We start from the raw sequence: 24,401 nt of genomic DNA on the forward strand, positions 1-24,401 counted from the left end.
TGTTGTGATCATAAAAAGAGAAATCGGCCATGCCGTGCCGTCCCTTCCCCCTGAGGGACCAGACAAACTGGACAATATAGTATAGAATAGAGTTTATTCAGGGCATGAGATGGGAGTTAAGAGGGTAGTAGAGGCAGAGAAAGGCAGAGAGAGGGAGAGAGTAGAGAAGCAGAGGCCAGCCATGACCACGTGGAGAGAGGGGGGAGAGAAGGGGGAAGGGAAGACCCAGGAGGGCAAGAGAGAAGCTAAGAGAGTAAGAGAGACAAGAGAGGCAAGGGGCAAGCAGTCCCTTTTATAGTGTACCAGACCTACCTGGCTATTGCCAGGTAACTGTGGGAGGAGCATACCTAGCTGTTGCCAGGTAACTGTGGGAGGAGCATACCTGGCTGTTGTCAGGTAACTGTGGGGTGGGATTTAGACAGAATCCTGACAGAAGGAAAATCAGCTTGCTGGTCCATCCACTTCTCTTCTGAAACCTACCCCAGTCAGCAGTCTCGCATCCCTGATCAGTAACACTGAGATTCTGAGACACCAAGGGAATTGCCAACCCCGAGTGATTTCTGCAAAAGGTCCAGAGGTGGAGGTGGGGAGGGCTTACCCCAGTACAGGCCAGCCAGGCTGTTGTCCTCCACCTGAGCCTGAGGAATGGGGACATGCTTGCAGTCTCTCTCTCCCTCCAGAACATCTATGGTTGAAAACCAATCCTCCTCCAGAGAGGAATTGGTTCCTGGTCCTTTTCCCACAGCCTGGAAGAAAGATTGCCTGTGAGGCTTGGGACAGCTACACCAACTTCTTGGCTTCAAAAAATGCTCTTGAGGTGCCGCATCTGCCAGACACCGATGGTCAGGAGGATGAGCGTCTGCAGGCTGGGCCACCATAGCACTCGCTGGCTGGCGCTCTCGCTGGCTTGTCTGAAGCGCTCCTGTCCCCACCGCTGGTAGTTCTGCTCCTTCTGGATCTGCTCCACTTGCTCCAGCAACTTCTGCGAGCTCGAAACTGCAGCTGCTGGAGCTTGTCTTCGGCGGCAGTTTCTGCATAGCCGTTCACGTGTTCACCCACTTGGAGGTCAAGGCGAGCTCCCAGCGTCCCTCCGGCAAAGAGGGAGAACTTGGTGGAATTTGAGTGAAGACGGATCTGGTGCTCACCAGGGGTGTGTGGGGGTGAATGTGAACCTGCCCTCAGAGCCAAGGATGACCTTGTCCCCTCAGAATCTTTTACCTCCACGAACATGCCAAGCCCAGGGGTGGTTGGCTGGTACTCCTCCCGCTGTTTGTCATACAGCTGCGTCCAGTAATTTCCAGGAGACCTTTTTATTTTATTTTTTTAAAATGATTAGGGTGGGTGTGAAAACAATATGGTCTGCACCCTCGCTGGCCCAGGTCCTGAGGAAAGTAAGTAAGTAGGTGGTGGAGTGAAGAGACAGAAAGAATCAGCAACTAGGTGCTGGAGAGGCAGAAGGCAAGAGGCCAGTAGAGCACTATGAAGAGAGGCAGAACTGGAGACAGGCCATAGTTGCTCCTGCTCCTTGGGAAACGGTAAAGTACACTGTCCATCAATAGAGTCAGTAACAAACACAAGGGCCGGTGGCCTATGTCTTCTTCCTTTGAGAAAAACCAACCACCTTGTGATTCACTGTGACCCCCATCCCCCCAGGGCTGCTTCCTAGCCCAGGAAGAAGAGCAGGACCTGCAGAGTGGAGACCACAGCTGTATCAACATGTCCTGCTGTGTTTAGTTCTCCTCGCTGGCCTATCTGCTCCTCTCTCTAGTTTATTGTAATGGTGGTTCAACCATGAGACTAAACAACTCTATGTTGAATTACAGTTTTTCTGCGCTGTGTTTGGCCATGCGTTTGGCCAGTGTATTTATTTCCTTTGCCATCTTAGGGTTGGACAAACATTTGAAGATAGGCAGAGACGCTGCCCACCGTGTGGCCTGCAGCTCCAGACACTGCAATATGCAAATATGGGGCGGAGAGATGGGAGAGGAAAAGGAACAGTTCCAGCACTGTGAAGGGAGGCCGGTCTGGAGACTAGAAGGTAGAGAGGAACACCATTCGTGAGGAGCCTGCGATGCCACCTGAGGCCACGGTGAGGTTGTGGCCTGTGCTGCTGCTGAGGGCCATGTCTGAGTCTGTGACCATGCAGCAGCAGGGGTCTGCATCAATGTCCATGGCCCAAATTACCTCCAAAGGCCAAAGGCCATGCAGACCTTGGTCCTTGGTCTGGGCTGCCACCTGGGACTTGGGACTGTATTAATATCCAAAGGCTGGGTATTTTAATTTCTGGATATAGCTGGTTGATATTTCCTCATTATATCATCTCAGAGTTGCATAGACCTTAATGCATTTTCCTAAGTCAAATGGCACATGACATCTGGCCAGATGTGTAACAATGTCTGTGATACATAGCCCAGGCACGATCAAGCTTGATCCAGGAGTGTCCCATGTTTATACAACAAAATCGCTCAACAGTGCACTACTAAGGCACTCCGGGGATGAAATGACACCAGGCTGTTCTTGAATCTCTTTCATGTTATTTCTAGTTGTGGTGTGTCTCTCTGTGTCCACACACATTCAAGGCCAGCTCCACAGTGTCTAGCCCCTCCCCAACTTGGGCAAGAGCTTCACTAGTATTGTTTGCTCTTTCTTGTCCAAATATTTGTTTTCATCTTTTTAATTATTTATTTATTGGTCTTTTGGGACAAGGTCTCGCTATGTAGCCCTGACTGGCATTTCGGAACTTGGCTGTGTAGAGCGAGCGCACTGAGCTAAAACTCATCCTCCTGCCTCTGCCTCCCGAGGGTTGGGGTTAAAAGTATGAGCCAATACATCCAGAATTGTTTTCCCTCTTTTTTCTTTTATTTTTTTTTTCTTTTTTGGTTTTTTTTTCAAGCCAGAGTAGCCCTGGCTGTCCTGGAACTCACTTTGTAGACAAGGCTGGCCTTGAACTCAGAAATCTACTTGCCTCTGCCTCCCAAGTGCTAGGATTAAAGGCGTGCACAACCACCACCTGGTTCTCTCTCTCTCTCTCTCTTTTTTAAATATAATATTTCTGATAGTTCTTTGAGGCTTTTGTAAATGCATACAACATATTTTGGTCATGTTGACTCTCCATTTCTCCCCTGAAACTATTCCCAGATCGAACCTCTCCCCCACCCCCATCCACCTCAATAGGGATGGCTGGGTGTGAAGCTATGGCAACAGCATAGTCAACCTCCCAGGGGTCACATCTATAAAGAAAACTGGTTCTTTAATTTCCACCAGTAATTATCACTTGCCAATAGCTCCTCAGAAAGGGTGAGGGCTAATGAACCACAACCCTTTCCCTGCTAGACTGTTGTCTGGCCCCATCTTGTTCAGGCCTTATGCAAACAGCCTACTACTCTCTTAGGAGTTACTGAGAGCAGTGGGCCTGGCGTGACCAAAAGAGTTTCTTTCTTTTCTTTTCTTTTCTTTTCTCTTATTTTCTTTTTTTTCTTTTTCTTTCTTTCTTTTTCTTTTCTTTTCTTTTTTTTTTTTTTTTTTGAGGCAGAGGGTCTCTTGTGTGGTACAAGCTGGCCTCAAACTCATGTTGCTGAGGCTGGCCTTGAACGCCCGATCTTCCCACCTCAACCTGTCAAGTGCTGAGATTGCCATTGAGTCATCATCCTTGACCTCAGTCCAGAGAAGGGCAGTTTGGTGGTCTCTTAAAGTTGTTCGTGGCCTCCATCTCAACCATCCTACCACAGTGATGCTGTCTAGTCCAGGAGTTTTCTCCATTCACATGGACATGTCTCCAAGGCAACAACAGGGTTTGAAACATTTGCATACAACCCAAGCATCCCTTAGCAATAGCCCAGTTAGACAGAATGATGTGCGGGCAGTATAAAGCCAAACCAGGCTGGAATTGTCCGATGGAGTGCGTGCAGAGCATACGCAAGGTCCTGGGTTCCAATCCCAGCGCTGCCAAAAGAAGATGAAGGCAGGGCCACCAAGATGATGTACTGGGCAAAAGGTGCTTGCCACCAAGCCAGACGACCTGAGGGTAATCCCCAGGGTGGAAGGAAAGAACCAGTTCCTCAAAGCTGTCCTCTGGCCTCCACATGCATGTGGGCATTGCAGGCATGTGCCACCACGTGGCTAGTGTGTGGGTGGAAAGAAAAGGAACTAACAAGGAAAGGAAAACCACGGCTGTTCCTAGGTACGGTGGAGGAGAGGGTTTATTGTAGATGAAAGGGAGGGCATAGGCAGAGGCAGGCATCTGGGAGAGTCCAGAGTGGGCAGGACCAGGCTGAGCTGGGCCATGTGGGGAGAGGAAGAGGGAAATGAAGAGAGGAGAGAGAAGAACCAGGTACAGCAGCCAAGAGGACAAAGGTACACAAGGGGCAGGTAACCAAAATGGCTGGATTATGCTGGTCAGGGCAGCTGGGGAAGAGCAGTTTAGACCCTGGGCTGAAGAAGTTTAGGGTGGGAGACGGGGTATGTCAGCCACACACTGTCAACAGGTAGGGACTGGGGGATGCTGGGAGAACCTGCTGGCCAGGTCCACTTTGATATGTTAAATGTACCTCAGCTAGCCATTTGTCCTGGGTTTGAAACTTAACAGTATATACTCATCAAAAACACTTCTTTAAACCAGATAGTAATGGTGCACACCTTGAATCCCAGTACCTGAGAGGCAGAGGCAGGTACATCTCTGTGAGATGGGGACCAGCCTGGTCTACAGAGCAAGTTCAGGAACAGCCATGGCTACGCAGAGAAACCCTGTCTCTAAAAAACAAAAACCATTTTTTTAAATTAAAAGCAAAACATTTTTGTGAGTATTAGACCTAGACTTAGGTCTGTGGGCCGCCACATGCCAGGAACCTGGTCTGTAGGCCTGTCAGGGGGTCCCCATGCAGTTGCACTGAGCTGGGTCCTTATGTTTCCCTGAGACATGTTGGCATAAGCCCACATGTTATATCAACTGGCTATGGAAGTGTGTCCCTGTGTTCCCTACTGTTAATTTCTGTGCCGGTAGGATATGCAAATGTTTGTCACTTCCTTACCTGCCCCAAAAGAGGATTCTCATGTTAAAAAGATTATCATGTTAAAAAGCAAGCTGCCACGGAGGAGGTCACAGATTGTCATGATGCCTCAATCTGGCCAAGAGGCCACAGACAGACTAAGCGTAAATGGACTAAGATATGGACTAAGCCTTGTCCTGCTGCTGATTGGCCCAGGGTGGGTAAGCTGAGGAACCCCTCCCACTTTGCTAGTAGCTCTTTGGTTATGAGAAAGAAATGGGGCTTTTAGTAAATAAAGAGCTGACTGCCTGAGCTGGGCCGAGGAACAGAAGCCAAACAGGATCCGGGAGGGAGGCCTGGTGCAGTTAGTCGCGTGGGTGAGAGACCGTCCCAGCAAACAGGTCAACAGCCTTGTCCTACACAGATGTCTCCATGTCTTTATTATTGAACCCCAAGTGAGACCCTGCAAAAGCTCCCCCAGTACACAGGTTGTGGTTCCCACAAGCTTGACTCTTTCCCCCATCTTCTAGGCTCCCCAGAGGTCTTCTCACTCCTGGAGGAATGAGTCACAGCCTGAAGGATCTGAGAGTGGCAGACACCAGAGCAAGGAAAGTTCTGGATCCTGACAGGGCTGCCTCCTGCTCTGCTCCATCTTTTCTAGCTGGGAGCTTGGAACAAGGTGGTGCCCTTCAGAGGCTTACTGCCCCACTGGCTGTGGTGGTACAGCCTACAATCCCACTAGGGAGCCAGAGACAGGAAGATGAGGAGAACAAGGCCAGCCTTGGCTAGTGAATTTGAGGATAGTCAGGGTTATATGAGACGTTGTCTGACAAAACAAAAAACCAAAACAAAACAAAAAACAAATCTGAGTGCTTTATTTGCTGTACTAGTTGGTTTTTGTCAACTTGACACAAACTAAAGTCACTTTAGACTAGAGGAATTTTCAATAGAGGGATTGTCTTCATTGAGTTGGCCTGTGCAGCAGTGTTTGGAGTCAGGGTCCCACTATGTAGCCCTGGCTGTTCTGGAACTCACTATGTAGACCAGGCTGTCCTTGAATTGCAGAGATCCACCTGCCTCTGCCTCCCAAGTGTTGGGCTTAAAGGCATTCGATACCACTGTCTGGCTTCTTTTGTAAACCTTTTCTAATTGGTGTAGGAGGCCCAGTCTACTTTGGCTGTGTCATCCCTAGACAAGTGGGCCTGGGCTGTTTAAGAAAAGGGACTGAGCAATCCAAGAGAAGTGAGCCAGCAGGCAGCAGCCCTCTGTGTTTGCTTTTTGGTCCAAGCTCCAGTCTTGAATTCCTGCCCTGACTTCCCACCAGGATAGGCTGAAACTTGTAAGATGAAGTGAACCCTTTCCTCTCAATGTTGCTTCTGGACAGTGTTTTATAACAGCTACAAAAAAGTGATTAGGCTGTGTAGATAGCCAGGGAGGAACCTGGGGAGGAGCCACGGGCCCTCAGGACTTGCAGCTGGCCAATAGACCAATGGGCAGCATCTCTGATTGGATTATGGGCAATGACCAATGTCTCACACCCAGGAACCTGGCCTTGACTTCTCACACAGGAAGATGTGTGTCAGCTTTCATCTTAAAGGTTACAGTAGGGGCTAGTCTCTCCCTGCTGCCCGTTGCCTAAGACAGAACCAGGCTGTTTCCTGGATCCTGATTGTTTTTGGAAGATCTTGGAGATTTAGTCTTGTTATGTAGCTTCAGACCTACCTCTAACGGGTGATCCTCCTGCCTCTTTTTCCTGAATGCTGCGATCACAGGAGTGTGCTAGCATTCCCAACGATGGCTTTTTCCCCCCTCCAGGAGTATGGGAGTCCTACTAAACGCTAGACTCTAGAACAAGTGCCACCCTTTTCTGACCCCATTTCCCAGGTGCGCTTGAGCCCTGGCGGGGACGGAATGACAGTGGACCTATGCTGTGCTTTCCATACATACCTGGGCATTAGTAGCTGGTGCATTTGATGGGTGAGGACAGGTTTGGGGGTGTGGCTGCAGGCTGAGCGTTCAGGACAGGGTGTTGCATGTAATTACAAGTTTGCCTTCAAGAGTATACCTCGGCTCATTTCTGGATGCATGTATGGTGTGTGTGTGTGTGTGTGTGTGTGTTGCCTCAGAGCTTGCATGCACGAGGAGTAAGCAGGCTCTGGATTTGTTTTTCCTGCTGAATTGAGAAACCTCTCTCTCAGCAGGTGCCCTCAGGGCTCCGGTGGCCCAACGACTGCCTCATTCCTGAGGGTTTTTTCGGCTTCCTTTCTGGGACCCATGGGAGCATGGCCTCAAGAGATTAGCCAAAGCTTGTTGGCATCCTCCATGTCGTTGGGAGTCTTGGAGGTAGTAGGGACAGACCACAGTCCCAAGGAAGGCTCTCAGTCTGTCTCTATCACCATTTTGAAAAGTTGGTCCAGATTGGTTAAATGGTGACAACTCCCCCAAAGCACACTGGTTAGCCTTCCAGACTTGTTTTCCTAAATTCCTGCCGGTGGCCCACTGCAGAACCGCTGATAATGGCTAGCCAGAGGAAGCGTCTGCCAATCACTGACACTCCTTACTCCCTACTCACCCCTTCTTTGGTCACTCCTAGCTCCTTCCAATATCTGGCCAAAACGGGGAAAGTTCAACCCCATCCCTGGACCTATAACCCCAGCTGCAGACGGCTGTCATCCTTACAGACTCCCTAGCAAGGTCTTTCCCCAAATCAGGGCCTATACTGTCTTAAGTCTTTGTCTTAAGTCTGTTGTCCTTCCTTCTTGAGGACAAACCACTCCAGTATTCCACACCTCTAGCTGTATAGCAGGGCGTGGCCACTCCCTGGCCTGGCGAGTTTGGAGGAATGTAATAGGTGAGAGACCCCGAGGCAGACCACCCAGGCTGAGGTCTGTGTCTACGTGCCACGTCTGTTCCCCTCTTCTCCCAGTACGCCTCTCCTACTGTCCCCTCCTACTGTCCCCCACTTCCCCACTCTCCATCTCCCCACCCCCAACCCCCCACCCCCACAGACAAGGAGGCTTTGAGCAGTCACTAATGACTCCTCCACCAAGATGGAAGCCTTGTAAGTGAGTAGGGCAAACCACAACTCAGTTCTTTGGCTAGATGCGGCTGGGGCGCTATCCAGGTCCATCGCCATGGTGACTGGCTCACTTGTTGCTAGGCTCCAGGAGTATTCCGTTCTAAAGTCACATCTTTCTACTCACTGAGTCCACCCTACCACACTCCCTTTTTTGAGTTTGGGCCTTAATATATAGCCAGGCTAGCCCTGAACTCACAATCTCCCAGAATACTAGAATTACAGACATGTGCCATCGTACTCGATTCAACAAATACTCTTATGCTGGCAAAGGGGCTCAGCAAATAAGAGCACCAACTACCCGAGCCTGCCAAGCCACAGCTGTAGAAGGAGAAACTGAGTCTGACAGGCTCTCCTCTGGCTTCCACACGCATGCCACAACACCAGTGTGTGCTCTGGAGAGCGTGTGTGAACACACATACACACACACTCATACACACACATACACACATACACACACACACTCATACACACACATACACACACACATAAACACACACACATACACACATACACACCCATACACACACACACTCATACACACACATACACACAGACTCATACACACACATACACACACATACACACACACTCATACACACACATACACACATACACACACATACACACACACATAAACACACACACATACACACATACACACACACACACACACACTTAGACAGGATCTCTCTACATAGCCGTGGCTGGCCTGATACTCAGAGAGCCAACTGCCTCTGCCTTCTAAATTCTGGGATTAAAGGTATGGGCCAGCTTTAAAAATATTTTTTTAAATAAATATTCTTTTTTTTTTTTGGATTTGGTTTTTTCAAGACAGGGTTTCTCTGTGTAGCCTTGGCTATCCTGGAACTCACTCAGTAGACCAGGCTGGCCTCCAACTCAGAAATCCACCTGCCTCTGCCTCCCAGAGTGCTGGGATTACAGGCGTGTGCCAACACCACCCGGCTTAAATAAATATAATTAATAATTCACTATGTAAAGACAGGAAGACAAAGATTGATGGGAGAGAATAAGCATTAAGAACCAGCCTTGGAGATATCAAACTGCAACCCTGCGTGGTGACAAAAGACAGGCATGGGTGCCTGGAGGGTCAGGGAGGAAATCTAGAATTGTTTGAAAGGACAAAGAAGCCCTCCCTCACTGGGGAGCTAATGACCGAACTGGCTTCTGACTGATATGGAAAATGTGACAAAGGGGATAAGAGAGGGAGAAAGACAGGGAGAGAGAGGGGGGGAGAAGAGAGAGAGAGAGAGAGAGAGAGAGAGAGAGAGAGAGAGAGAGAGAGAGAGAGAAGAGAGAGAGAGAGAGAGAGAGAGAGAGAGAGGCATTGAAGAAAACAGAACAGCATCTATGAAGGTCTGCGGCAGGCGGTGATGGAGAAAGTGGGGGTGTATGGAGCTGACAGGCTGAGGGGAAGCTAAAGGAGAAAGGTCAGGAGCCCAAATGCACCCTGTGCCCTCCAGCACCCCAGACCGGGAAGGCCCGAGAGGGGTTCCGAAGTTTCCTTTTTATTCCTGGTACCAAGGATTCGACTTGCCTGTCTCATGATGGAGTGACTGCCCCCCACCTGGCTGTGACATCCCCTGGCTCCCAGCATTCTTGGCCTTGTCCTAGCAGGCACTTTGTGAGTATCCATGCCAGGTGACTCACGGAGACACACTCAAAGGTGTTTGCTGACTCTGCAAACCACAACACCCGGGTCTCATTCACAGCGCGTGCTGGCTGATTCTTTTAACAATGAATTTAATAATGACGTAATTATGCATATGTGCTCTCCAGAGGTGCACCGCGACCCTCAGGAGTCTGAGAAGAGCTTGCAGGAGTCACTTCTCTCGCTCCACCTGGTACCTTGCGCTTGGTGGCGGTTGCCGTGCCTTTACACGCTAGGTCGTTTTCCAGGTCCATGACGGGAAATCTTGATTGTCAATTTGACCTAATTTAGACTCAACATGGGAGCACACTCCTGAGTGTGCCCAGAAAGGTTTACAAAAAGAGGAATGAACCACCCTGAGTGTGAGCATTACCACCTGATAGGCTGGGATCCCAGACCGAGTACAGAGAAGTGGGTGATCTGAACCGAGCATTCGTCTCTGATTCCTGTAGAATCAATGTGACCTGAGCTCCTGCCACTGTAACCTCCTCACTATGACAAAGCCTTCCTTCCTTAAGTCGCTTCTTGACAGGGGGCTGGAGCGGTGGCTTAGTGGCTAAGAGCACTGGATGCTCTTCCAGAGGATCTGGGTTCGACTCCCAGCACCCACATGGTGCTCACAGCTGTTTGTAGCTTCAGTTCCGGGAATCCAACAGCCTCTTCTGACCTCTGTGGGTACCAGGAACACAAGTGGTGCCCAGACATTTGTGCAGGCAGAATACCCCTACATATAAAACAAATCATAAAAGAAAAAGAGAAGTTAAACATACCAGGAAGGTGACTGGGTACCTCAGGGGACAAAAGGCACATTTCTAGCAGAGGAGCCCACGTGAGAAGCCTCTCTAGCCCTGTGTGTCATCTGCACACGTTCTCATGCCTGAGAAGCAAACCCAAAGTGTGCTGATCAGGGATGTAATGTCCACATCTTAATCTCCAGTCCCAGGACTGTGTTAGGGTACAGGCCAAGGGGGAATTGAGGCCCTGTGTGTTGTGATCATAAGAAAGAGGGGTGAGAATGTGGTATACAGCGGTGTGGGGGAAGAGGGTGTCTCAGCGGGGGAGTATAGAATAGAGTTTATTCAGGGCCTGGGAGGGGAGTTAAGAGGGTAGTAGAGGCAGAAAAAGGCAGAGAGAGGGAGAGAGTAGAGAAACAGAGGCCAGACATGACCATGTGGAGAGAGGGGGAGGGGAGGAGAGCCCAAGAGTTGCCAGGTAACTGTAGGGAGGGGCATACCTGGCTGTTGCCAGGTAACCGTGGGGTGGAGCTTAAACAGAATCCTAACACTGTGGGATGAAGGTTGCTGTTTAGCTAGCTTTAAAACAGAACTATAGAACTGGGGCGTAGTTCAACGGCAGAGCGCTTCCTTAGGGTGTGCAAGGCTCAAGAGTCTAACACTACCATCATAAATAATACAACGATAAATAAAGTAGACTCCAGACTTTGGGGTTACTTGGGTGAAACAGACTGAACGAGGCTTTTTAAAGTATATAAGGTAGACTTTTTTTTAAAGATTTTTTTTTTTATTTATTATATGTGAGCACACTGTAGCTGTTTTCAGACACTCCAGAAGAGGATGTCAGATCTCATTACAGATGGTTGTGAGCCACCATGTGGTTGCTGGAATTTGAACTCAGGACCTCTGGAAGAACAGTCAGTACTGTAGACTATAACGCCACTGAGGCATGATCGGAACCCTCTACAAATAGAATTACAGCCCTTACGACAGGGAGGAGATAACAGAGAGAAGCCCGCTGCCGCTGCTAAGCCCCAGGTCTTTGGCAGGAGTCTTTCAAAGCAGCAGAGGGAAGAAGAAGAAGAAGAAGGAGAAGGGGGAAGAGGAGGAGGAGAGGGAGGAGAAGAAGAAGAAGGAAGAAGAAGAAGAAGGAAGAAGAAGGAAGAAGAAGAAGAAGAAGAAGAAGAAGAAGAAGAAGAAGAAGAAGAAGAAGAAGAAGAAGGAGAAGGGGGAGGAGGAGGAGGAGAAGGAGGAGAAGAAGAAGAAGGAAGAAGAAGAAGAAGAAGAAGAAGAAGAAGAAGAAGAAGAAGAAGAAGAAGAAGAAGAAGAAGAAGAAGAAAGAGAGTCTGTTGGAGAAGGAAGCAGGGGTTGGCATGATGCAAAGTCAGGGCTCCTCCAGAGACTCCTGGATCTGAGGACAGAAAGAGGCTATAGGTTAGGGATTCCAGCAGCTTCTAGAAGCCAGAGAGAGCAGAGAAACACGCTGTCCCTAGAACTGAAAAGAGCACGCCTCTGTGACAACTGGATGAACTGACGTAAGATAACAAATGATCGAGTCTTAGGTACTACCTATTGGTGATGGCTATGGCAGTAATGGCACATGGACAGCCATGGGGTGACGTTTCTGAGGACCACTGTGCCGTCCAGCCCACCAGGCTATGAGGTAAGAACAGGGTCCTACCCAGGGGAAACAGGCAATGGGAGCAGGAACTCTGGTTGTGAGAGTCCACCCCCCCCCCGCCCCCCGGGGAACTTGAAATGAACACAAACACTTCCCAAGCTGCATGGTGTCCTGTCTTAGGGCGCTGTCCCTACCAGCTGCCAAGTTCTGTTCTGTGCTGCACTGAAGATCCTAGGGACACAGAGACAACGGAGCCGGGCACCAGCTTCTAGAAGGTTCTGGGGAGGAGGAGCCTCAAGCACACAGACAAGTCTGGATTCAAAAGTCATCGCGACTCAGAACAGCAGCACCCTTACAGCAGAGGACAGGGCAGACACAGCGACCACACACAGAAGGCCTTCACGATTCCTCACGAGCCACATGCTCTACCTGGTGACAGGATGATCCGGTGGCCCAACCTTATCCCTGAGCAGACATACAATGTGGCCAGTCTCTTCCTTCCCGGGGTCTACACTTCCCTGTGTTAGAAAGCAGACACTTCCTTTTCCGGCCTTCCTTCAGCCTCCAAGCCTGGAGAGAGAGGAGAGATAGGCTGTAGGACAGTCAGTCACCTTCACATGCCTCTAAGCACCTACTACGTGCTGCCTCTGGCTGGAAGGGTCACATTCTTCATTGATTCTTCCAAACACCCTGAAGCGGGTCATCCTGGAGGGAGGGGGGGTGGATATTTTATGGTTCGACTTACGCGGAGTGCTTGGGAAAGACAGGAAGCAGCGAGGTGGGCGTAGGAGACAGAGGAGGAGTGAGTGGTGAGCAGTGGGTTGGTGTTTGGGAAAATGAAGAAGTTGAAGTTCCCCTGGAGATGGACAGAGTGATGCAGTGAGTGTGTGGAACTGGATGGTCAAAGCCAGTTGGGTGCTACACATATGGTATTCTCTAAAGATTCTTTAAATTAGCACCTATTTATTTAGTATGTGTCCATGTGTGGAGGTCAAGGGCCAGCTTTTGAGAGTGGGTTTGCTGCTTCTACCACCTGTGTTCTGGGCATGCAACTCCAGTCATTAGGTTATGAAATACACTTTTCCCTGCTGAGCCATCTTGCCAGTCACCTCCCCCAATTTTAAGCACCCTCAATTGGTATGACTTGAGTGCAAATGTCCCCAGAGACTCTTAGTCCCTGGCTGGTATTTTGGAAGACTGTAAAACTGTTTTGGAGGTGAGGCTGGGATGGCAGAGGGAGGCTTGCCTCTGCACCCCAAGCCCTGGATTAAAGGCAAGCACTACCACATCTGGCAGAAAACAAGGTTTTCGACACCTTAAAACAGAGCCGCTTCATTTCCTTCCCAGAGGAAGGAATGAAGGCTCAGAAGATGACCTCTTTACCCAGCACCTCACAGCGGAGAACAACAGAGCTGGGACTTGAACCCCAGGCATCACAGAAGTAAGGCGGAAGTGGGGTTTGGGGGAGGCAAAGAGATGTGAGGGAGAGGCTTAGCTCTGGGTCCTAGGCAGGCTGTCAGTGGAGCTGGGACCAGGCGTCTTACCCCACCCCCCAAACCCAGACTGCCTGCGTCTCTGCATTTCCATTAGCAATCCTTGCTTTCCATGATGACATTGGAAGCCGCTGGCCCAAGAGATCAGAAAAGGGGGGCGGAGGCATTGTAGACATCCACTGTTCTCCATGGCAACAGTAACTAGGTAGCATCCCTAGCAATCTTGCCATCCAGAGACAGGGGACAAGCCAGCGCTTCACCAGGGGCACCCAACAGACCTGCAGAGGTTTTCAGAATTAGCATCTTTCATAACCTGATTCTGCCTGGATCTTCACCCTCCTCCAAACCGGGATGCCCTCAGAGGACAAGGATAACACAGGGAGAAGAGAAGGGGTACAGTGTGACAGGCAGAACCTGCCTCTACCTGAGGAGAACCCAGAACACAGGAGGGGTGTGCCACTTAGTTTCTGTCAACTTGACACAAACTAGAGTCCTGAAGGAAAAGGGCCCCTCAGCTGAGAAAATACCCCCAGCAGGCAAGACTGTGGAGCAATTTCTTGGTTAATGATTGATGTGTGTGGCTCCATTTCACCGCGGGTAGTGCCACCCCTGGGCTGGTGGTCCTGGGTTCTATAAGAGGTAGGCTGAGCAAGCTTTGGGGAGGAAGCCAGTAAGCAGCACCCCTCCATGGCCTCTGCATCAGCTCCTGCCTCCAGCTTCCGGCCTTGAGTTTCTGCCTTGCTATGTTTTGCAATTCTCTACTGTGGTTGGATCCTATAAGCCGAATGAACCCTTCGTTCCCTGTGTTGCTTTTGGTCATAGTGTTTATCAGAACACAAGAAATCAACAGGTATCTAGAGAGCAGACCTAATGGTCACAAGCAAAGCAAGAAACAGAAGCCTCGGAAGGCATGTGGCCTCAGCTGACGACTCTCCCTGTCAGCACAAAGAACCCCAAACCCGCTACAACAGTCTTCTGTGACCATGTCGCAGATTACTCAAAGCTGAGGGGCTTGAAACCCCCTCACAAGCATGAGGTCTCAGTTTCCAGGGTCAGAAGGCTGGGAAGTAGCTGAGTTCTCTGGTTACTCAGAAGGAGATGGAAAGGTCTGGGTTGAAGAAACGCTTGTCACACACGTGAAGTCACAAGACTTTGTCACGAAAGGTTCCCAGCCATGAACCACTAGGTTTAAGTCTTGATGCAACCACTTCTGTTTTAGCTGCCTGTGTGTTCTCCTCCCGCCCCACACTGCTCCCACGGTTCAAAGTCTGACACTCCTGAGTTGTGCCACAGACACACACGATATTCGGAAATTCAACCTCACTCTTGTATCTAGTTTCAGTTCCTCTGTCTTCACTGCTGCACTAGTTACTGATGAGAACCGGAAATAGGTGCATAAGTTGCAATGCACTCACTTGAGGTTTGGGTTTTCCTTTTTTTTTTTTTTTAAGTATGCAAATTGGGGAGGGCTGTCACTAAGTTCTCCCTTTGCCTGGTTTTAAATTTAGATGGGTGCCCAGAATGACTTTCTTTGAGTTTCCTAGTTTTATAGCCTCAAGTCTTTAGCAAACTCACCAGTTAAGCATCCCACCTCTGTGAGCTGTCCTATGAGGCCAGGTGCTATTTCCTGAAGGGCATAAAGCACAAGACTGTTCTTCTATGAACTGTCTCCTTGGGCTCTGAGTGGCCCCACCTCCTCTCCCTTCCTTTCCCTATGGAAGGTAACAGGCCTAAATAAAATGGTCATGGCTCTTCCCCATTCCACACACCCTCCCTTCCTATAATGCAGTTGCCTCCTCTCTCCCTCTGCCTTCTCAGAGCCTACATTTCTACATGCCCACCACATATGAACCCTGCATCATAGCAGCTCTGACTTGCTTGGGTGTAACTGCCGTCCCCACCAGGGATATGGAAAAATCACTCTGGCAGTTTACCCTCAGCTCCTGTCAGAGGCTCCCACCCACTCCCACGGGGACTCCAGCTGTAAGGCACAGTATACAAGTCATCCTTGGGTCAGCCTTGCTGGCAGCTTCATGACACAGCCAAGGACCTTGGCAGTAGGAAGTGATAATGAGGGCCCGGCGGCACTGCTGGTGGATCAACTGTCCCAGGAGCCTCTCTGAGGCTCTTCTACCAAGTTCTAGCATAGTTCTCTGTCATTTGCACTTGCAGCTAATAGAGACCACCACAGAAGAAACTGCCCCACCAGGCAGTGGTGGTGCACACCTTTAATCCCAGCATCTGCCTTGGGAGGCAGAGGCAGGCGGATTTCTGAGTTTGAGGCCAGCCTGGTCTACAGACTGAGTTCCAGGACCGCCAGAGCTATACAGAGAAACCCTGTCTCAGGAAGGAGGAGGAGGAGGATGAGGAGGAGGACCAGGACAAGGAGGACTAGGAGGAGGAGGAGTGGGAGGGGGAGGGGGAGGAAGAGAAGAAGAAGAAAAAGAAGGAGGAGAAGGAGGAAGAGGAGAAGGAGGAAGAGGAGGAGGAGGAGAAAGAGGAGGAGGAGGAAGAGAAGAAGGAGAAGGAGGAGGAGGAAGAGGAGAAGGAGGAAGAGGAGGAGGAGGAGAAAGAGGAGGAGGAGGAAGAGAAGAAGGAGAAGGAGGAGGAGGAAGAGGAGAAGGAGGAAGAGGAGGAGGAGGAGAAAGAGGAAGAGGAGGAAGAGAAGAAGGAGAAGGAGGAGGAGGAAGAGGAGGAGGAGGAGAAAGAGGAGGAGGAGGAAGAGAAGAAGGAGAAGGAGGAGGAGGAAGAGGAGGAGGAGGACGAGGAGGACGAGGAACTACCCCTTAGGGGCTCCCCTCTGCCCAGCAGGAACTCTAACGGGCTAGTGTGCTGCTATGACTCTCCCTGTGCCCACCAGGACCACTAGGATAAGGACAAGTTCCAAGAGCAGCAGTACTGAGCAGTACTGTAGCTGGGTCTGCTCCACGAGGTGGAGGGTAGGGAAATCCCTGTCCCCTTTGAAAAGACGTGAGCTCCTCGACGTCTGTCCAGTTGTGTTTGTCTGCCACACGGCATGTATGTCGGAGCTTGGACTATGGACAGTGGTTCCCTTTAGGCTGCCTCTCAGCCCCAGCTGGGGCAGTGGGTATTCCAAAGCTGAAGGCTGAATGAACTTGGAGGAGGGCATTGGCTGAACACAGAGGCAGACACAGAGGCAGGACCCCCAGCATATAAAGGTGATGGTCTCTTGGTCCCCATTTCCTGATGATAGCCAGGTTCTCCTTAATATATATAATGTGTGTGCATAGTGGTAGAGAAGGGCTTACGCTACAGCGTGCATGCAGAGGTCAGAGGACACCTTCGTGGAGTCAAGTCTCTTTCCACATTTACACCTTCCCGGGGACTGAAGTAAAATAGCCAGGCTTGCTCATCAACAGGCTCTGTTATCAGCTGAGGCGTCTAACCACCATTTTTATGCAACTGAAGGTGACAGATGAAAAGATGGCATTTGAAACCTTTATTAGTTCCTTATAAGCCCCAAGAGGTTTTGACCTCGTCTGAAGAGAATTGGGACCTTTTCATGTCTATGTGACAGCAGTTTTGTATACTCAGTTCCAGAGGAGACATACAGAATGTCAGCTGAGGGAATGTTCTGTGTTGCCAGATCTCCTGTGGCCATGGCTGTTGTGTGACAAAACCTTTTCCTGGGGAGACACAACACACACACATCTGCTCACCCCAGATAAGGAACCCATGACAGACCAAAGTCCAGATACCACCTGCCTTAGTCAGGGTTTCTATTCCTCAGCAGTACAAATACAAACATCATAACCAAGAAGCACGTTTGGGAGGAAAGGGTTTATTGAGCTTACATTTCCACGTTGCAGTTCATCACTAAAGGAAGTCAGGACTGGAACTCAAGCAGGTCAGGAAGCAGGAGCTGATGCAGAGGCCATGGAGGGATGTTTCTTACTGGCTTGCTTCCCCTGGCTTGCTCAGCTTGCTCTCTTATAGAACCCAAGAATACCAGCCCAGAGGTAGTACCACCCACAATGATGGCTCTCCCTGCTCAATCACTAATTGAGAAAATGCCCCACAGCTGGATCTCATGGAGGCATTTCCCTAACGGAAGCTCCTTTCTCTATGACAACTCCAGCCTGTGTCAAGTTGACACACAAACCAGACAGTACACCACCGAAGGGCAGCTTGGTGAACCAATAAGATTTATTGGGATTACTTAGAGGAATAAGGCTTAGGGGTTACTTACAGGAGCAGACATGTCTCAGAGACAGCTGCATCATCAAAGCCCGCCCCAGCACAGGTGACAGTTCACAAAAGCTAGAAACAGGAAGCACACTGCATAGCCTGCAGATAACAGGCTGAGGGTCCTTTCCAAGTAACTGGTCTAAACCTGATCTAGGCAGCTCAGCTGGTTTCCGCTTCTTCCAGGCAGCTGGTCTAATCTCAGAGTCTTCTCTGTAGTTCAGCTTCTGTCAGTCTGAGAGTAACTCTCAGCTTTTATATTTTATTCTGGCAGGAAGGGGCTTAGTGAATCTGGTCAGTTTCAGGGACTTCCTGGAGCTATTTTGAGTTGTTACGTTGTTTAAAGAGCGCCCCTGCAGGACAAAGTGTTTCAATCTCAAAGGAAACTGTTATGCAACAAAGACTGCTCTCAGCCTTGGAATCCTTTCTATGAGCAGAACTCCTATGAGGCCCTTAGCATGAGAGTTGTCTGATGCTGCTGCATCTCTTCCACAATTTGGTTCAGACTAAACACACAGTGATGGGAACTGAGGATGTTAGAGGGCAAGGGGCATCTGGGACCTCACCATGCCGGCCCTCATTTCCCTGCTCTTTAACCTTCAAGAGCTCTCCTTAGCTGCAGGATACACCAAAGGCCCCTTAGTGATGTTCTGGGCCCCAGGCCTAGTCTATCTATATAACCTCATTGTCGTGTGTACCAACCAATTGTCCAGCCCTTGTCACATGGGACACAGTGTTTACGTGGGATTGATTTGGAGAAGCAGAGTCATTCCGAATATTGAGAAAGAAGATGGGTTGTAGCAAGCTGACTTTATGTGGGGAAGGTGCCTGCCCAGCTGCACTGCAATACCCAGAGTTCTGTGGCCAGCAGGACAGAGAGCTGGGAAGGAAGTACACGGAGGTGGGGAGACCAACAGCACCCAGCTGGAACCCACACTGGTGTCCCATCATGCCCCAGCCTAGAGCTCCCATGTCAGGGTTGACCTCCTGGAAATACTGGAAATGTTGTCAAATAAAATGGTCTCAGAAGGTGAAGAAACTTTTGCAGAAGATCAAGTGTGGCGAGAACGGATGCAGAGGCAGTTTTCATGACATTCCATGTGACCAGGCTGACGTGTCGGGATGCTTGGGATGCTTCAGGGTCTTCTCTCTATCCTGGATTTCTGACTATAAATATGGCCGTTTCGCTTCGTCTTTTATACTCTCGTGCATACCCCTCTGTGGACAACACCAACCCAAAGGAGATTTCAGGAAACACATTGCAGCTCCTTTTTGGTGTTTGTTTGTTTGTTTGTTTGTTTGTTTTTAATGTTTTGTTTTTTTCAGACAGGATTTCTCTGTACAGCCCTGGCTGTTAGGGAACTTGCTCTGTAGACCAGGTTAGCCTCAGACTCACAGATATCCACCTGCCTCTGCCACCCAAGTGCTGGGATCAAAAGTGTGCTCCAGGACACCCGGCAATGCAGCTCATTCAGGTCTGGCCAGATGCAGTTCCTCAGACCTCTTCCTTTGGCTAGACTATTCCACATTCCCCTCCTGAACAGCTCCCTTCTTCTGTATCTGCCACAGCGGTGCTCCGCTGGCTCTTCACTCCCTAGCTTGCCCAGGACAGTCAGTCAGTTCCTGCAAGCCTGGAACTCAGTGCACTGTCTTCCAGGAAGCTCTCTAACATCTAACCCCTGCTCTCAGGTGTGAGGTCCGGGACTTCTGGGACACCATTCGATGAACGCCCTGTCAGCTGGTGCCCTACACACTTACCCTTCGAGGCAGATGTTGCTCTGACCCTGATCTTATTTCACAGATAAGGAACTTAAAGCCCCTGGAGGAAAAAGTGTTTCAGTATTGTGTTGCCAGGTTACCAAGAGGCAGAATCTAAACTCTGTCTGATCCAGGGCCCAAATTCTAAACCACCTTGCAATTCTTTTTAAAATACCTTTTATTTATTTTTTGACATTTTTCATATACATATCTATATGTATTTTGGTCATATCCATCAAGACTCCCCTCTGACTTCCCCCAGTTACTTCCTAATATGTCCATCAAACAATTCTTTTTTTAAAATTACATTTATTTCTGAACTTGTTGTGTGGGTACACACATGCCATGGCAGATAGGTGGGAGACAGAGGACCACTTGGGGGAATTGTGCTCTCTTTCCAACATGTGGGTCCTGGCCTGACCCATCCAGTTCTTTTTTATTTTTATTTTATTTTATTGGATATTTTCTTTATTTCAAATGTTTCCCCCTTTCCAGGTCTCTTCTTAGGAACCCCCCTATCCCATCACCTTCCCTGTGCCTCTATGAGGATGCTCCCCCATCCACCCACCCACTCCTGTCTTCCCACCCTGGCATTCCCCCATACTGGGGCATCGACCACCCTCAGGCCCAAGGGCCTCTCCTCCCACTGAGGTCCAACCAGGCCATCCTGTGCCACATATGCAGCCAGAGTCATGGGTCCCTTCATGTGCACTCTTTGGTTGGTGGTCCAGTCCCCTGGAGCTCGGGGGTGGGGGGTGGGGAGGTGAGAGGGGTGGGAAGGGGTCCGACCAGTTGACATTGTTGCTCCCCCCATGGGGCTGCAAACCCCCTCAGCTCCTTCAGTCCCTTCTCCAACTCCTCCATCTGGGACCCCTGTGCTCAGTCCAGTGGTTGGCTACCAGCATCTGCCTCTGTATTTGTCAGGCCTTGGCAGAGCCTCTCAGGAGACAGCCGTATCAGGCTTCCAGCAGCAAGCACTTGCCAGCATCCACAATAGCGTCCAGTATGGCATGGATCCCCAGGTGGGTAGGCTACGGCTGGTCATAAGTAAGAAATATAAAGCACGGTGGAAAAAAATAAGCAGCTATTAGAAGAAGAAGTCTTCAGTTTTGTTTTTTATATTTATTTTTCTTTCATGAATATATTTGCATGTCTGTGTATTGTGAGCATGTGAGGACAAGTACCTAAGGAAGCCAGGGGAAGGCTCTGGACCCCGTGGAGTTACAGACAGTTGAGAATGGCCCCACACGGGTGCTCAGAACTGAACTCCCATCCTCTGCCACAGCAGCCAGCTCTACATAAATGTTGAACCGCCTCTCCAGGCCCTCTTTCTATTTTTAAATTGTTTCTTTCATTTTGTTTGTTTGCTTTGAGACAGCATCTCCTGTACCTCAGCTAGTGTCAAATCAGGCTAACTTTGACCTCATGATCCTCCCACCCCCATCTCTGGGATGCTGGGGTTACAGGGGTGTACCTCTTGGGATCTTTATCTTTAAAAGGCAGAACTGGGACACATCAGTCACCCCAGGAGAAAGTGTTCTGTGTACTAGGAGGCTGGAGAGGGCTAGAAGCCACGGCGGGGTCCAAGGCCCACAGGTCTCAAAGCATTGAACTTGTGCGTGAGAAGTTGGCTTTGAAATTGGCCTTGTTCTTCAGTTTGTCCCTCCTTAGGGCCAGGCCCTCTGTTCTTTAGAGTCTTCCTTTCTATATGGTTGTGGTAGTCTGAATAAAAATGGCTCCACAGGCTCATAGGGAGTGGCACTATTAGGAGGTGTGGCCTTGTCAGAGGAAGTGTGTCACTGAAGGTGGGCTTTGAGGTTACAGATGCTCAAGCCAAGCCCAGTGTCATTGTCTTCCTTCCGCCTGCCAGGAGAACTCTCAGGGACCACTGTAGTGCCATGTGTGCCTGCATGCCGCCATGTTTCCTTCAGTGACAATAAGGGACTAAAACTCCGAACTGTAAGCCAATTAAATGTTTTTCTTTATAAGAGTCTCCATGATCATGTTGTCTCTGCACAGCAGTAGAAACCCTAAGACAAAGGACTGTCATGAGTCTGGGACCAGAGCTCAAAGCTAAGACTCACAGAACGTTCTGGACTGAATGATAGACTTCTCTGGGTGGTGCTTCATTGAGATGCCCTGGATACCCAAGATAGACCAACAGAAATAGAATTCAGATCTTCTAAAGGGATGGAGGGGGTGGGAAGCCCAATCCAGCCCTCCCTGGTCGTCAGCCCTGGGAGGGCTATGTCCAGGACCACAAGTGATGGAGAAGAAGATAGTGGGTAGAATCAAGCTCTCGCTAGATGGTATGCCCAAGTCCCAAGCACAACAATCAGGCAACTCGTGTCCCCTGATACACACCTTGTAAGACAGGACACGAAACTCAGCAAGCGTGCCGTTGCTTTTAAAGGATCATACAGATACCCTTCCCTGGCCACAGCAAGGTGACATGTTCTGGGGCCAAGCCAGTGCCTTGCTGAGCAGCTGTCTCACAGCTGACACTTTTCTCCTCTGGTGTCTGTTTCTTCCTGGGTAAACTGAGATCACGATGAGTCCCCCTGGAGGTACTGAGGGTGTGAACAAAAGGCCGGGGTAAGTGATCTCTGGAGCCCACCTCTTGCTGCAGCAGCTGGTAGCTGCTTTTACTCATGATGACACCAGGGCAGGCTCCTTGGCCAGGTGTCTCCGGCTGGGTGTCTGCTGGAGGGGGCGGGGGAGGGTAGGATGCTCGGGAAGGAGGGGGGTAAGGGAGGGAGGGGAACAAAAGATGAGCCTGACAGCAGAGCCAGCGAGAAGGACTGAGCCCCAAACTAGGGAGGGAAGACAAACAGAATCCCACCCAGGCAAGCTGTGGGAAATACCGGAAAAGTGATCAGAAGTTGCCCGGGAAAAACCACACCTAAGATGGGCAGGTTGATGCTTGCCTGTAAGCCCAGCACTTGGAAGGTAGAGACTGGAGGATCAGTGCTTCAAGGCTAGGCCGGACTACATGAGAACATGCCTTCCCTCCCCCGCCTCCCTGCCTCCCCACCTCCCTTTTCCTCTCCCCTCCTCACACACACACACACACATACAGCCAGACTACACAAGACTATGTCCTCCATAGCCAGACTACGAGACACCTTGCCCCCACATAGCCACATAGTCAGACTACATAAGACCATGCCCCAACCCTCCCACCCCCCCCCAGCCATATCTATGTTCAAGAGTGACTAATTAGAACTGTGTGACTTTGGAGAGTCCTGCAGACTCAGAACCAAATTATCTTGAGCTGCCTTTAGTCTCCTTAATACTAACTTCTGCATCAGACCTAACATCCTGTGTCTGCCACATTTGGGGATGTACGAACAGTCCACCTAAACACTACTGGTCACTGTCAGTTCCTAAACAAGAATGCTATCAGATATTTAAAAGCTACGGTGGAGAGTTCCCCACTTTACTACAGCCCTCCTACCTGGTGTTTTTGGCAATATATCTGAAAAATGCCCAGCCATATATCAGGAAGAGAAAACCAGGGATTTTCGAGAGCTGAGACCCCACGCACATGCACAGAAGTCCGTTCACTTCCTTTCCCTGGGCCCCGTAGCCTGCCGCTCTCCCAGCATCCTTTGCAGGGGGCAGCAGAACCTACCTCTGTGTGCCCAATGCCATTCTCTCTGGCCAGACTCAGGAAACCTCCCATCCCATGGCCTCAGCCCCTCCCAGTGCCTGGAATAGTTTTGAGAGTCATATGCTCACAGTGGCAGAGCCACAAACAGCCTGGTAGCCAATCTCCACTCCCAACCCGGAAAAATAAGCAAGAGGAAAAAAAAAAAGCCCTCGCGGTAGCAAGCTATTACATTCTGAGCCTAATGTCAAATAGCTGCTGGCTGCAGCAGTTAGCTTAGGGGAGGGTGGGGAACTCTGGGGACTATGAGTCAGGGTGGGACGTGGGGGTGACTGTTGGACATCTGATGTGTAAACCGTGTATGAATCTTTATAAGCACTCGGAGAGCGACGGCCATTCTGAGGATCTAAGCTTAGTTCATACACCTCATCGACTGGACCTTCCCTGCAGCTGAAGGGTCACAGGGCTGTGGATGAGTTATCTGCTGAGGAAAGGTCCTTAGCGAATTCAGCTTGGCTTTACCCCCTTAGGGGGGTGGAGCTGTGAAGTCGAGCAGGGCCCTCTGTTTCAAAGCTCCGGCCCTCCTGTTCTGAAGCGCTCACTGCCGAGGGGGCAGAGCCCTCCCTGAAGGCTTCCAGGGGCACGTCCTCCCTCTCGGAGCTCTCTCGGAAGGAGTGGAGATAGCCGGGTTGGTCCCGCTCACCATCTCTGACACCTATGGGCAGAGGGCACTCTGCAAGGTGGTGCCCCCATGTCAAAGCTCAGTAAAATGAGCTAGGAATTGTCACCTGAACTATTTCGAAAGAGTACCCTCAACCCTGACCAGAAACAGGGTGAGCTGAGACAGCTGCAGGAGAGAGATACTGGTGACTGTCACCTGCTTGGAGAGTGGGGGTTGGGGATAGGGGGGCGGGGGCGGCGAAAGACATGAAGCCACAGGGCCACACAGCATAAGCTGAAGGGGTACGCTTGTGGTTGGCCTCCGGGATGCTGGTGCCTCTCGGTCCGAGAGCACAGTGCAGGACTTCCTGTACAGCTGGTGCTCGTTAACCTGAAACCTTGACATTGGAAGGGAGGGGTGAAGTCCAGATGTGTCACCAGCATCTGGTGATTTAGAGCAGAGGCCTGCTGGAACCTGGGAAGTAGAAGCAGGTTATGTCGCCAGCCTGCGCCCGGTGGCCTTCTCCTACCTACTTCTGTCTGAGTGCACTACCTCAGCCTCGCCAGGAACAAACCGGGAGACCAC

The 24,401-nt window shown here is 50.2% G+C and overlaps 1 long non-coding RNA gene and 1 pseudogene across 1 annotated transcript; both read right to left on the reverse strand.

Annotated features, from left to right (window-relative positions):
• Positions 1 to 766: 766 nt before the first annotated feature.
• LOC127684046 (transmembrane emp24 domain-containing protein 9-like) lies at positions 767 to 9,987 on the reverse strand (annotated as a pseudogene).
• A 10,156-nt stretch (positions 9,988 to 20,143) lies between these two features.
• On the reverse strand, positions 20,144 to 23,064 carry LOC127684125 (uncharacterized). Its single transcript, XR_007977733.1, has 3 exons — positions 23,003 to 23,064; positions 21,910 to 22,115; positions 20,144 to 20,582 (listed from the first exon to the last, which is right to left on the reverse strand). It is a non-coding gene; the product is annotated as an uncharacterized LOC127684125 (long non-coding RNA).
• Positions 23,065 to 24,401: the final 1,337 nt, after the last annotated feature.

Source organism: Apodemus sylvaticus, chromosome 5, assembly GCF_947179515.1.
Source record: "Apodemus sylvaticus chromosome 5, mApoSyl1.1, whole genome shotgun sequence".
NCBI classification, from domain to species: domain Eukaryota; kingdom Metazoa; phylum Chordata; class Mammalia; order Rodentia; family Muridae; genus Apodemus; species Apodemus sylvaticus.